The sequence below is a fragment of the Carlito syrichta genome, unplaced genomic scaffold, assembly GCF_000164805.1.
Source record: "Carlito syrichta isolate Samal-C Ts95f unplaced genomic scaffold, Tarsius_syrichta-2.0.1 Scaffold313449, whole genome shotgun sequence".
NCBI classification, from domain to species: Eukaryota; Metazoa; Chordata; class Mammalia; order Primates; family Tarsiidae; genus Carlito; species Carlito syrichta.
Window position 1 is genome coordinate 431609 of NW_007257545.1, and position 8993 is coordinate 440601.

The window sequence follows — 8993 nt, forward strand, 5'->3', positions numbered from 1 at the left end:
GAGGCTGCGGTGGCCGGGAGCGGCCACTGCCCTCCAGTTTGGGCGACAGAGTGAGACTCCAACTCAAAAACAAACAAACAAACAAAAAAAGAAGAAGAATGTTATATGTATTGAAAGGGTTAAGAGCCAAAATGGAGTCTCTTAAGAAGTTAAGATGGAGTAGCTTTAGTTAAAAGGATAGAGAGCCACCATTGTAAATTTGCTCAGCTTAGTCATGCTTAAAGAAGCAACTTGTTTCAGCTTTTTCCCAGTCGTCTGCTCGCAGAACCGGTTGTCCAGAGGTAGAAACTGATCGTTGGTTCTAACATTCTAGCTACTTCTTTGTACTGATTACTTCTCCCTATTCTGAGCATTTGTCTTCTAACCATGAGAAAACTAAGCTGACCTAACAATCTATTGTGATCAGCCTTCTGTGACTGCCACCAGACCTCCACCTGGAGTCACAAGATATATGTTGCCCTAACAACTTCAAGGCACAAGGTCAATGTTATCAACACCTAAGAATATAGCTGCAAGAAAGTGTCTACTCATCCCCCTTTTTCCTATATAAAAGCCCCTGCCTTGGCTGGGCGCAGTGGCTCACACCTATAATCCCAGCACTTTGAGGGGCCAAGGCAAGAGGATTGCATGAGCCCTTGGGTTCGAGACCAACCTGGGCAACATGGAGAGACTTTGTATCTACAATAAATAAAAAAATTAGTTGGGCATGGTGGTGCATGCCTGTAGTTCCAGCTACTTGGAAGGCTGAGGCGGAAGGATCACCTGAGCCCAGCAGGTCAAGGCTGCAGTGGCTGTGAGCATGCCACTATACTCCAGCCTGGGTGACAGAGTGAGACTCCAACTCAAAAAAAAAAAACCCTAGCTTTAAATATACTTTGTACCCAGACCCTCCACCACACTAGCTCTTTACTGTGAATAAACTCTTTTACTTTGCTTTTGCAAGTATTTGCTTTATTTCCCCTGGTACTGGCCTACTGACACCCCAAGAGGACCCTAACATGTATTATCTCATTGAATCGTCCTGACAAAATAGCTAGGTACTATGATTATGACATTGTCTTTTTCAGAAGAGAAAACCAAGGCTCACTGCACTTAAGTCATTTACACAAGAATACACAGGAACAGAAAAACCAGAATGTGGCCTGGGTCCATCTGACTCCCATCTCTGAGGTCTTTTTGTTTTATTTTGTTTTGAGTCAGAGTCTCACTTTGCCACCCAGGTTGGAGTGCAGTGGCATAATCACAGCTCACTACAGCCTCGACCTCCTTGGCTCAGGCGATCCTTCCACCTCAGCCTCCCAAATAGCTAAAACTTCAGGCACACACCACCATGCCCGGCTAATTTTTTGATTTGTTGTAGAGACAAAGTCTCACCATGTGGCCCAGCCTAGTCTCAAACTCTTAGATTCAAGCAGTCCTCCTACCTTGGACTCCCAAAGTGCTGGGATTACAGGTGTGAGCTACCATGCCCGGCCTAAACGCATACATCTTAGTTATCCGGTTCAGCAGGTTTTTTTGTTGTTTTTTTTTGAGTTGGAGTCTCACTCTGCTGCCCAGACTGGAGTGCAGTGGCCGCTCCCGGCCACCGCAGCCTCGACCTGCTGGACTCTGGCGATCCTTCCGCCTCAGCCTTCCAAGTAGCCGGAATTACAGGCATGCGCTACCACGCCCGGCTGATTTTTTGATTTATTGTAGAGATGAGGTCTCGCCGCCCAGGCGGGTCTCAAACCCGCGGGCTCAGGCAATCCACTCACCTCAGCCTCCCAAAGCGTGGGATTACAGGCTGAGCCACCGAGCCCGGTTATAGGTTTTAACAATAGTATACATTCACATAGTTACCACCCAATTCAAGATAATAGAAATTTCCATCACCTCGGAGAATGCACTCCAACCCTCTTCCAGTCAGTTCCTGTCTCCTACTCTCTACCTTCTACCACCACAGATTAATCTTTCCTGTTCCTAAACTTCATATAAATGGAATCATAAGGCACGTATTCTTCTTCTTCTTCTTCTTCTTTTTTTTTTTTTTTTGTGGAGACGGTAGCTGTGTTGCCCAAGCTGGTCTCAAATTCCTGGCTTCAAGCTATTCTCTTGCCTCGGCCTCCCAAAGTACTGGGATTACAGGCATGAACCACCACACTGGCTTCTTTTGCTCATCATAACGTTCCTTAGGTTCATCCATGGTGCTGCGGGGCCTGGTAGTTTGTTTTCTCCTATAGTCTTCTGTGGTGTATAAATGCACTACAATTTGCTTATCTATTCGCCTGTGGTTACACAATTGTGTTGTCTCTACTTGGACTGTTTTAATTACGGCTAAGATGGATGTCCGTATATACATCTTTTCAAGAATGCATGTTTCATTCCTTTTGATATGTAATTGAGCATATTTTGCCGAGTCATAGAAGAGGTTTTGGTCATTCTCATGAAAGGTACACATAGTTCTCCAAAGTGGTTATAGTGTCATTCTCCTATTCCTTATAGCACCGGGGGTAAAAACTAAAATGCCCGATAATCAGAGAAACTGTCAGAGGTGACAAACCAGGAACCAAATGGCCTGCATCTGGCCCTCATTGATAATAATCACAAGGCTTTGCAGAACTTTACTGCAACAGTCAGAAGTTCTGACCCATCTTGGAGCTCAGTTATGGCTGCCCCCATTCAGCAGGGACACATGCTCTCTAGTCGGCCACAGCCCCACCTGCTGGGCTTCACCCAGTGATGTGTCCCCTCTGTGGGCAGTTGACCAAAGTCCCCCAGATGAGCCCTGAGAAGTCAACTAGAACCCAGGTTGGCAAAGCAATGCACTTTCCACGGCACTCCCCTGCTTTTCCTGGTGTTGTGACCTCTGACTGCAGATCACAGGTCCCTGGCCTTCTGTCTGTCCCCCTCCTGTAAACTTGTCCCTCAGGGCAGGTTCCTGCTCTGCAGTTCTTATTCATGCTGGTGTCACTCTAATCACTGGGTATTTTTTTTTCTTTTTTTGAATTGGAGTCTCACTCAGTCGCCCAGACTGGAATGCAGTGGCTGCTCCCGGCCACCGCAGCCTCGACCTACTTGGGCTCTGGCGATCCTTCCGCCTCAGCCTTCCGAGTAGCTGGAATTACAGGTGTGCACTACCACGCCCAGCTAATTTTTGATTTATTGTAGAGATGAGGTCTCGCCAAGTTGCCTAGGCAGGTCTTGAACCCGCGGGCTCAGGCAATCCACTCACCTCAGCCTCCCAAAGATGCGGGATAACAGGCTGAGCCACCGAGCCCAGCTTATCACTGGGTCTTTGCTTATCCAGGCCCTCTGTCTAGCCAGGTGCAATCTCTGAGCCATCCCCATTGCTCCTGTAGGGCTCTAGAACCAAACAGTCTGGGTTCAAAACCTGCTCTGCCCCTAACCAGCTGGCTGACCGTGGGCCTGTTACCTTCTCTACCTCTGTTTCTTCATCAGTAAGGTGGAGATAATGATAGGACCTATCTCGGAGGGTTGTTGGAAAGACTAAGTGACTCAAGACGTGTTCAGCACTTAGAACAGAGTCTGATGTGTGTTTGTCACCATGATTATTTCCGGCTACATGGTGCCAGGACAGGTGACCCCAGAGCACAGACAGGCCCAGTGGAGGAGTGAGAGGGCGTAACCACGACGCTGCTCCAATCAGCTATCTGGGGAGCTGTGGGCCTGGTGAGGCCAGATCTCCAGATTGTTCTAGAAAAGTGTGCAATCCAGAGTCCTGTGTTAAGCCCCTTGGTTGGCAAATGCCAGTAACTCCTTTTCAAATGTTTCGGATGCTCTTGAGCCTCCAGTGAGAGCCTTCACTGTGTACTCCTGCCCCAGCTTTCTTGATGTCCTGGGCTCAGCGTCGGCTCCTGGCATTTCTGGGTCACCCCTGGCAGTTTTTCAGGGCTCCAGTTGCCTTGCCTTTGCCCTGCCTTGGTCTGGAGAATGCATGGACAGGGATGGCAGAGGCGGCGGTTACTGCTGTGGCGGCGGCTGCGGTGAGGGTTGTGGCTGTGCGTCCCTCCTGGCATTCTGCCCGTGTCCCCTGCATCCCCTGCCAGCATCTCTCGCCCCCCCCTTCCTCCAGCTCGTCCCAAGCCCGCCTGTCCCCAGCGGGGAGGCGGGACAGTGGAAGAGTGGGTGAGTGAGATAGGACGGTGCCCAGGGCTCAAGCGTCTCCCTCACCCCTGCCCACCATGGGCCCCACCAGGTGAGGGCCTGGTAGAGGCCGGGCGCAGGGCAGGGCGCAGGGCCTCTACCTTTCCCACGGGGACCTACTCAGAGTTCAAGGGTTCCAGGCTGGGCCCCAGCCTCTCCTCTGCCCCGGGGGAGATCATTCACGCTTCCTTTACTCCCTGCAGCAGCTGAGGCTGGAGTTTGGAGTTTGACCCGCTTGGAGGCTCTCTCAACGGCAGCAGGCATATAGGAGGGAGGGTCACCGCTGTCTGCTGAAGCTCTAAGCTGCGTAGAGAGGGGTCTCCTTCTCACAGCCATCTCTACCTCCTTCTGCCTCCGAAGCTACCAGCAGCGCCCAGGGCAGGTGAGCCCTGCATCCATAGTAAGGTAAGACCTTTCCCTTCCCCACTAGATACGCACTCTCCAACTAGGACACTGCTCTGTGAACAGGCGCTGGCAGACGGACTCCAGCTGTGGCCCATGAGAGCGGGAAGGCTTGTCATGCACCAGGCAACCAGAGTGAGTTTGGAGGGTAGGCATCGTGGCATGAAGCCAGTATCCCGCAGCACCGGGTGTGGACCCCAGTTCTTTCACTTAACCAAGTGCAGGAACATTGAGCCAACCTTTGACCTCAGGGAGCCTCAGGTTTCTTATCTGTTGAATGGAAATGTGAACCTCAGCCTGGCTCAGCCCACAGGTATGCAAAAGGACCCAAAGAGATAATGAAGGTAAACACATCTACATAAACTACAGGAAGCTAGAGGGGTGTGTTCTAACAACGAGGCAAGTATAAGCGCTCACTCCTACGTGTCGGACACGTGAGGAGCTTTGCCTCCCAGACCCTGTCTGACTGGCACAGTAACTCTGCAAGGTAGGCACAGCCACCGTGAATTCACAGACCGTCTAAGGGCCATTCAGCTTCTTGCCTAAAGTGACTCAGTCACCAAGTGGCAAAAGCTGGGACTTGCCTCCTGTGGCCAGGTGCCTCTCCATGCTGCTGCTGGTTTTCAAATGGTGTTCTGCTGAATAATTTCAGGGAAGGGCTTATGGGGCACCCTCCCCCATAGGGCAGCCTGTAGATGTGACTTTGAAAAAATGCCAGCCGGGCTCGGTGGCTCAGCCTGTAATCCCGCGCCTTTGGGAGGCTGAGGTGAGTGGATTGCCTGAGCCCGCGGGTTCGAGACCCGCCTGGGCAGCGAGACCTCATCTCTACAATAAATAAAAAAAATCAGCCGGGCGTGGTAGCGCATACCTGTAATTCTGGCTACTTGGAAGGCTGAGGCGGAAGAATCGCCGGAGCCCAGCAGGTCACTGCACTCCAGCGGCCACTGCACTCCAGTCTGGGCAACAGAGTGAGACTCCAACTCAAAAAAAAGAAAAGAAAAATGCCGACTCTCAGCCGGGCACAGTGGCTCACACTTGTAATCCCAGCAATTTGGGAGGCAGAGGCGAGAGGATTGCCTGAGTCAAGGGGTTTGAGACCAGCCCGGGCAACTTGATGAGACTTCATCTCTACAATAAATCAAAAAATTAGCCAGGCATGGTGGTGCATGCCTGTGATTCCAGCTACTTGGAAGGCTGAGGCAGAAGGAGTGCCTGAGCCCAGCAGGTCAAGGCAGCAGTGGCTGTGAGTGTGCTACTGCATTCCAGCCTGGGCAACAGAGTGAGACTCCAGCTCAAAAAAAAGAAAAGAAAAGTAAAGAAAAATGCCTCCCCATGGGAGGTCTATAGTAAGGGTCTATAGCAGAGGCTCAAAAAGCCCCACATTTGTTCATTATACCAATGTTTATTGAGTGTCTGCTTTGGGAACACACTGTGAAGGGAGACAAACACGGTCCTTGCCTTTGTGGGGCTTCCAGTGCCATGGAGACAAGGAATCATGAGAGAATCAAACGCTATGCAAGGTGAAGCCTTGATAAGAAGTCACGTGCGCTATGACAGAATAACTTGGAGACCCAATGTAGACTGAGGCCAAGAGAGGGCTCCTTTGGGGATGTACTGTAGGCTGACTCCTAAAGATGAGTAGAAGATTGTCGAGCACAGCCAGGCATGGTGGCTCATGCCTGTAATCCCAGCACTTTGGGAGGCCGGGGAAGGAGGATCACTTAAGCCCGGGAGTTTGAGACCAACCTGGGCAACATGGCGAGACCTCATCTCTACAAAAAATAAAAAATAGGGCAACCTCTTCGGGTCCCCTCCCACTGTGGGAGCTTTTCTGTTTTCTCCATAAATCCTGCTTTAAAAAATAAAAATAATAATAAACATTAGTCTGGTGTGGTAGCACATGCCTGTAGTCCCAGATACTCAGGAGGCTGAGGTAGAAGAATTGCTTGAACCCAGGAGGTCGAGGCTGTGATGAGCCATGATGGTGCACTGTGCTCCAGCCTGGGTGACAGAGTGAGACTCTGTCTCAAAGAGAGAGAGAGAGAGAGAGAGAGAAGAGAGAGATTGTCAGAGAAAGAGTGGAAGGAAGAGCATCCCAGGCAGAGGGAAGAGAATGGCGAAGGCCCTGAGGCCAGAAATGGTATTCAGGGGGGAAGAAATGAAGCACGGCCGAGCCCCTCAGCAGGTGCTGAGATGTTTTGAGCAGGAAAATGACCTGATCTGTGTTTAAAGCTCTCTCTGGCTTCCATGTGAGGACTGGGTTAAAAGAAAGTGTGGCACTGAGGAGATACTTGTCGGGTCTTTCTCTAATCTAGTCAGAAGCAATGGTGGCTTGGACAGGGGTGATAGAATAAAGTTGAGGGAAAGTGGATGGATTCAAGTTACATTTTGGAAATAGAAGAGAATGGAGTTAGGTGTGAATGATTCTGAAAGTTGAGAAGGAAACACTATGAATTATTTGATGGTACATTTGCACACCAGGCACCCTTGGTGTTTAGACACAGTGCGTGGCACATAGAGGTGCTCACAGACCCTTGATGAATGAATGAATGATGGTTTAAGGATGACTCTTGAGTTTCTGGCATGAGCAGGAGAGTAGATGAAGTTACTATTTGTTTCTTGTTGTTTTTTTTTTTAAAGAAACTTCTGGGTCTTTCCCCTTCTCTTTATTTTATTTTATTTATTTCTTTTTTTGAGTTGGAGTCTCACTCTGTCACCCAGACTGGAGTGCAGTGGCCACTCCCGGCCACCGCAGCCTCAACCTGCTGGGCTCCAGCGATCCTTCTGCCTCAGCCTTCCAAGTAGCCTGAATTACAGGCATGCGCTACCACGCCCGGCTGATTTTTTGATTTATTGTAGAGATGAGGTCTCGCTGCCCAGGCGGGTCTCGAACCCGCGGTCTCAGGCAATCCACTCACCTCAGCCTCCCAAAGGCGCGGGATTACAGGCTGAGCCACCGAGCCCGGCTGAAGTTACTATTTGATGCAATGAGGAAGAGAGGACATCTTCTTCACTTCTTTGGGCAGAGGAGCTTTGGTCTGACTCCCACATGTAGACTTGAGATGTCTTTTGGGTGTTCACACTGGCCTTTGGATGGACAGGTGTTCTGGAAATTCTATTCTCTCTAGAATTATGAGACAAGATCATCCCTGAAGGGGCGAGGGAGAGAAGACTTCTCATCCAGTCCCCTCCATACCTTGGGTATATCTGTTATCCTGCTGTGGATCATTTGGGAAACACTGTCCTGCCCTACCATGCCTAGAACTGCTTTCCAAATTACCAGAGCTGTGGCTCTTCCTGACAGGCTGGAGATGATCCCGGCCTCTGCTTCAGCCCAAAGTTCTGGAATCTGTCCTCAGTCTCTTTCTGGAGACCTGTTGCTGTGAACGCCATGTTCACCTGGTGGAGGAGGCCAGGAGTGGTCGTCTAGCTTCTTCCTTGTGCCGTTTTGGGCCTGACAGCCCTCTTATGCCTTACAGATTTGACCCTTTCCCTCTGGATGGACTGTCTCCATCCCCAGCCTCCCTAGACCCAGGCCAGTTCAAAACCCAGCTTGTGGTGGAGGGGTGGGCCATTCCCTTCACTGCAGGTGACCACAGAGGCATGGTAGGAAAGGTGTGAGTGGCAGCCAGCCTGGAAGATGCAGCCTAAGCAGTCCTGCTCTCACATCTGGAATTTTCCCTGCCAAGGTCCATGTGTCGCAGAGTGGTTAGGAGCTTGACAGTTAAACCCAGGTTGGAGTTCTGGCTCAGTTATTTACCAGTGGTGTGGCCTTAGACTTGACCTTAGTCCTCACCTGTTCAATAGAGTCAATCTGAGTCTAGACCTCTTAGTGGTGCCTGGCATTCAAAATGTCATTCACATACCTAGGTGGCCAAGGTCTGCCGGAACACAAAGTTCATCGTTCATGCTCCTTTTTTTTTTAAGGTTTTAGGACTTGGTAGCTCACACCTGTAATCTCAGCACTTTGGGAGGCTGAGATGGGAGGATTGCTTGAGGCCGGGAGTTTGAGACAAGCCTGGGCAACATAGTTAGACCTCTTCTGTATAAAAAAATAATAATAATAAATGAGCTGGAATGATGGTGTGCACCTGTAGTCCCAGCTGCTTGGGGAGCTATGGCTGGAGGATTGATTTTGAGCCCAGAAGTTTGAGGCCTGCAGTAAGCTATGTTTGTGCTATTGCACTCCAGGCTAGGTGACAGAGTGAGACTCTGTAAGAAAGAAAGAAAGAAAGAAAGAAAGAAAGAGAGAGAGAGAGAGAGAGAGAGAGAGAGAGAGAGAGGAAGGAAGGAAGGAAGGAAGGAAGGAAGGAAGGAAGGAAGGGAAAGGAAGGAAGGAAGATTTTATAAGAAAGACAGGGGCAGACCAAGTATCCTGTACTTAATCATGTGACATACAGAATTAATTTTCTTTCTATTTTTTTTTTTTTTGAGTTGGAGTCTCACTC

The 8993-nt window shown here is 49.9% G+C and overlaps 1 protein-coding gene across 6 annotated transcripts in view; it reads left to right on the forward strand.

The window, feature by feature from the left end:
- Nucleotides 1-3978: 3978 nt before the first annotated feature.
- Nucleotides 3979-8993, forward strand: part of SLC5A11 (solute carrier family 5 member 11) — an 86352-nt gene continuing 81337 nt past the window's right edge. For all 6 annotated transcript variants that reach the window (XM_021718786.1, XM_008070488.1, XM_008070490.1 and 3 more), the window contains exons 1-2: nt 3979-4125; nt 4350-4548. The gene's annotated coding sequence lies outside the window, so the exon portion shown is untranslated. The remainder of the gene's footprint in view (nt 4126-4349; nt 4549-8993) is intronic.